The sequence below is a fragment of the Centroberyx affinis genome, unplaced genomic scaffold (assembly GCF_046629955.1).
Source record: "Centroberyx affinis isolate AG114_WGS23_722 - 3 ecotype Tasmania unplaced genomic scaffold, CSIRO-AGI_Caff_v1 ptg002813l_1, whole genome shotgun sequence".
NCBI classification, from domain to species: domain Eukaryota; kingdom Metazoa; phylum Chordata; class Actinopteri; order Beryciformes; family Berycidae; genus Centroberyx; species Centroberyx affinis.
The window spans coordinates 32,501-38,079 of NW_027280958.1; the positions used below are offsets into that span (position 1 = coordinate 32,501).

At 41.3% G+C, this 5,579-nt stretch overlaps 1 protein-coding gene across 2 annotated transcripts in view; it reads right to left on the reverse strand.

Annotated features, from left to right (window-relative positions):
• The window catches only part of LOC139658003 (GTP-binding protein Di-Ras1-like), an 18,228-nt gene extending 14,536 nt beyond the window's left edge, over positions 1 to 3,692 (reverse strand). The window contains exon 1 of one of the 2 annotated variants that reach the window (XM_071536005.1): positions 3,656 to 3,692. The gene's annotated coding sequence lies outside the window, so the exon portion shown is untranslated. Of the gene's footprint in view, positions 1 to 2,696; positions 2,816 to 3,655 lie in introns of those variants that run through there. The other variant, XM_071536006.1, reaches the window with a different exon arrangement.
• Positions 3,693 to 5,579: the final 1,887 nt, after the last annotated feature.

Below are 5,579 nucleotides of genomic sequence, written 5' to 3' on the forward strand. Positions count from 1 at the left end.
GACGAATCAGGGAAGGACACGTCATGACTGATAAGGAGGCCAATCAGGAAGTGAACGTGGGCGTCTGCGTCATCGTTTTCAAAAGTCTCTGTTTCCGCCCGTCCGGACTAAAACGCAATCCCGGAGTTTTCGAACTAAAACGGGGTCAGCAGTGTTTTCAAAAGTCTCCGTTTTAGGGGTCTAGGCGTAAACGTTAGGCGTTTTAAAAGGAAAACATATTAGTGTGGATGTGGCCTTTCTCTCTTCTCTAACTTTTGTTCACACCGGAAGTGAGAGAAGTTACAGACAGTTAAAGTTTTTCACACTGCTGATTCAGAGCAGACTTTAAGGTTTGGTGAGTTGACCTGAGTTCACTGTAGTTTCATATAAGTGAAAATGGTCAAACTTTAGACCTGTTAGTATTTTAAAATCCACAGCAGGTTTCTACACACAGAGGGCCTCGCTGCTTTAACCACACTGGAGAGTTACATCACTTCCTGTGGACTGGTGACCGGTTCAGTACTGGGACCAGCTGGATGTCCACAGTAAAGCAGCAGTGTCACAGTCTGTTTGTTCTGCTTTATTTTATTTATTTATACAGTTTAAAGTTACAGGGACCGTGCACATTAATAGACATTTCTGTAAATGTGCCAGTTTAGCCATCTTGGCTCATTTTCAGCTGCAGTGCCTGGGCAGCTGTAATGACAGCTACAAAAGACATAAAACACATTAAATCAGGAACAGCAGTACTGTACATACAGCAGAGCACACTTCATAAGAACACATAAAATACTTTAAAACAAGGACAACAACACATAAAACAAAGCTTCAGGTTATTTGAATAAGTTACAGAGTATGGTCACACACTTGATTGATTTTAAATTAATTTTAAATGAACGATATGTGTCACAGTCTCTGATGAGTGTTGGCAGACTGTTCCATGTGTGAGCTGCTCTCACTGAGAAAGCTGACTGTCCGAAGGCAGTCAGTCCTCCTCAAAGGTATTATACAAGCCCATCTAGCCACAGACCTAGTATGTCTATCGTCAGTTGTTTTCTGCTTTATAAAAACACTAAGGGGGGGGGGGGGGCCAAGCCATGCAGAATCTTATAGACAAGACAAGCGTCTGTAAATTTGATAAGATTGTCCCCGTTTCATCAGTCAGCTGAAACCTCGTATCTCCAGAAGAGCTGAAACTACATTTAGACTAGGACCACTATCACTAAAACTCTCCACTGAAATCAGGATAATACTACTATTACTACTACTACTACTACTAATACTACTACTACGACGGGAGCGTATCTATGTTCCCAGGGTCCTATGTTCCCCAGTTCAATATTCTGTTAACACACATTAACCCTCCTATTGTGTCCGGGTCAAATTTGACCCGTTTCAAGTTAAAATATTTCATAAATATTATCCAGTTTTTTCCAAGGCTTCAAAACAGCTATATAAACACAACAAAACCAATGGTTATCATTTTATTTGATTTTGAAGGTCTCTAACCCTAACCCTAGAACTGGGGAACATAGGACCCTGGGAACATAGGAATGACTCCACTATGACTGCTACTAGGTCAGTCTGCATGTCAGTTTTCAACCTGCTGTCCTTCATTCCTCACATGCTGCAGCCTGAGATAAGCAGCTGTAACAGGAAGACAGTATGAGGGACGTCTGTCTTGTTTTTTTTTTTACATCATTTCCAGAACATGTTTTGAGGAAGAAAGATGACATAAGGAATAAGGAAGACTCAGACCTGCAGAATCACAGAAACCAGCAGCTGCATGGGAAAACCTGAGACTCAAAACATCTGGAGGGTCTGACTGATCTGACTAACAGACCAGAGAGTTTCTTCTGTTTGGGAGAAAACAGACTGAAATAGAGTTCGACCTGTATGGGCGTTCGAAGGCTGATCGATCGCCAATATTTTGTGCTGATATTCAATAGTGTTCTCATGCCGAAAAACATTTCAAAAACATTCTAGAAACATTTCAGAAACACTGAATACTTTAGTACTTCCACTAATGTTTTCTTCTCATCAGGGTGGAAAAGCCTCTGAAACATTTAAACCATCATGGGACACTAAAACTCTCCACTGAAACTCAGGACAATCATATTGATTATAATAATCAAAACGACTCATTGTCTCATTAGAATCAGTTCAGGTTAAGGTCTTCCTATAGACAGCCAGTGGAGTATTGATCACTCCTACAATAAATCTGTAATCAATCAAACTGCATCATATCCATTAGATTAGTGGCTCTCAATGTGGGGTCCGGGAACCACTAGGGGTCCTTGAGGGGGGTCCAGGGGGTCCCCAGCAAATTGATGAATTATTTAACTTCAGCATTATTTAATTTACAAGAAGTTAACACAGTTAGAGAATGTAGAAGAATGACTGTTCTGATCATAGTTTCTCTGTTATCTCTCTACCTACAATACAGACAGTCATGGAATTCTGGACAAAATCATATCTGACAATAAAAATATTCTCAGATTTGGGTCTGAGAGACAAAATCTCATCAAATGGGGGTCCATGGCTCTAATGTGTGCAAAATTTGGGTCCTTAATATGAAAAAGGTTGAGCATCACTGCATTAGATCAGACTGGAGCAGATCAGTTTAATAAAAGGTGAAATCAGACCAGAGATCAGTCTGACTGCAGACAGAAAAGCTCAAAATCTGGAACTAATAATTTTCAGGAAGATCTACAAACCTTAGAAGGTGTCTCCCTGTAGTCCAGAATAGACATGGAATATGTTGCAGGTTTTGTGAGGAAATCCAAATCCAAATTATGTCCAAATTATAATTTCTATAACCTCAAGATCTCAGAAGAGCCGCCAGCCAACCTGTTCCTCTGCCTACAGGCTGTAGCAGTGAGGTGTGGCTCAGCTTTCTGACCGCAGAAACATCCGAAAAATCTTTAAACTCCACCTGGAGGTCCAGGATCCTGTCACAGCATCAGACACCAGATCAAACTCTCCCTGTTCCAATAATATTCTCGTTGAAACTCTATAGTCGACTGAGTAACTCAACGCTGAGTTTACACTACCCTTACAGCACTTATTATTTAGTATTTTCATCTCCTGTAGCATCACTAAAATGTTCCTATAGTGAACAGCTGTGGTTGATATTTGTATAGTTTCTTGTACTATAGGAATACTATAGCCGGCTCTCATGCTGCTGTCACGACACACACATTCTTATACAACAGAGACGTGGGTTCCTACAGAATCCCCCACCCCGCACGCACACACACACACACACACACACACACACACACACACGGCGTCCATCCAGCTGACGTGCGTAATGGCCACCACGCGCTTTGGCAGACCTGCGCTTTGTTCTGTTTTAATTTACATTAATCATCTCTGACATGATGTTCCTCTAATAACACCTCACCTCACCTCACCACGACACACACACACACACACACAGATGAAAACACACCCGCGGCCAGATGGCAGCTGAAATGCCGTTTGAGAGAACAGATCAGAACAGTCGACGCGCATGATGACTCAGGTAAAGTTCCCGCGGTCCGGCTGATCCTGGATCAGCAGCTCATCCTCATCACACACCGCCTGAAGCCTTTCTAACTTTATTTAAAACAGAAGCAGAAACAGTCCGCCCGGTCGGACCCGGTCCGGTCTGAGCCGGTCGGTCTGGACTCACCGTGCCGCTGTGGATTGTGGTTCTGTGGAGGATTCTCTACATCAGTGTGTGTGTGAACATCCTGAGCCGCCGCTGTCTGAGTCACTGTGAGCAGAAGACCTGCTGCCTCTCCTCCTGCTCTTCATCATCCCTCCTCCTCCTCTTCTTCCTCCTCTTCCTCCTCCCTCTGTGCTTCTGATGTAAAGGCAGAGGAGGCGCCTTCTCTTCTATTTTTTCTCCTGACGCAGCCGAGGAGGAGGATGTGTGTGTGTGAGAGAGAGAGAGAGAGAGAGAGAGAGAGAGAGAGAGAGAGGAGGGGTCTCCATCCACTTCCTGTCGGCTAAAAATAAAAATAAAATACCTGTTTCCCCCTCAATACCTTCACCTCCATCAGCATGATGACGTCACGCAGACGCATCATCCAGGACAATAGGCTGCAGATCATTTTTAACCTCAGATGTTTTCAGTTTTCATTTGTTTAATTTGGTTTCATTTGTTCAGATTCAAAAAAGAAAAAAATACATAACTTTACTGGTCTGAGTTTGGTATTTTGGGAAAAACTTTAATGACAGCCAATTAAATAATAATTCAGTCATTAAAATCTTTAAAATCTCCCCTTTTACAGTTATTAGATGACATCAGATGACAGATGAAACTTTATTGATCTCATATTGGAAAACTGTGTTGTTGCAGCAGCAGAGAGTGAGATACAGATAAGAATAAGAAAATAGAGAATACTGAAGATAATTATGCAAAGAATTACAAAAAACAAATGTATTAAAAATGATACAGAAAAAAACAATTAGATATAATAATACATCTTTGTATATTTTCGTATTGTACATTTTGTTCTCTGAAAACACACAACTGAAGGTTTCACCTCATAAAGTCACACTTCTCAAACTGAGATGTGAACATGCAAAGTTTCTATTATTTGATTCTACTCTGGCTGATAAAGTGTTTTGTGCTGCAGGGAAACTGTCAGGGTTTTGACTTTTGCCCTGTCTAGATGTTGTATTTCTTTGTATGTTTTCCCTGTCTAGTTCTATTAGTTCTACGTGTGCCTTGTTTTCTGTCTGCCCCAGCTGTCTCACATTTGTAATCACCCCATGTGTATATTAGTCTTGTTTCCCCCAGTCAGTCTTTGTCGGTTCATTGTTCTTGTTACTGGTGTCAGTTTGTGTAGAGCTCTTGTTTTTTGGTTTCCTGTGTCACCTGTTATCTGTTCAATTAAACACCCAGTCTTGGGGTTTTGATCACAACCTGCCTCGCTGTCCTGCGTCCGGGTCCTCACCACACCTCCCCGTGACAGACACAACAGACTGGAGTTTCCTCACCATCGACACGACAGAATAAAACAGAGACTTTTGCATTGAAACACTCAGTTTGGGAAGTTGTTTTGTGTTTTTCCCTCTCTGTGACTCTGCAGAGGTTTCTGACTTCCAGCAGCTGATTCACTTTGTGTTGTTCTGCTTTTACAAACTCACACCTGTGGATCTGTGCAGACAACACTGTGGCTGTGAATCCTCTTAATTTCAAACACGCAGATAGTAAACATGTTGTCCCCCACCAGTGATGTAGCTCCACCCTTGGGTCAGTCAGTGATTGCCGAGTGAACTTGAAATATGAGTGAAATTGTATAAGCATTTTGGTATGGGACAATGAAAGGACAGACTGACCATATATTTCTGTTGCCTACTCTCCTCAGAATTAGGCTTACAAGTTATATCTTGAAATGTAGTAACTGTAATTGTCCTGTTTTTACTCAATACAGTACAAAATATAAGAACTACAATACGCAATAAATACAATCCGTACATTACACAATGTACACTACAATACAATTTATAATACAATATACAATATAACATGAGCGTGAGTGTTATGAATAATATAAATGCTAAATGATAAGTGATATATGGTATTGCACAGTAGGTAAGTGGTA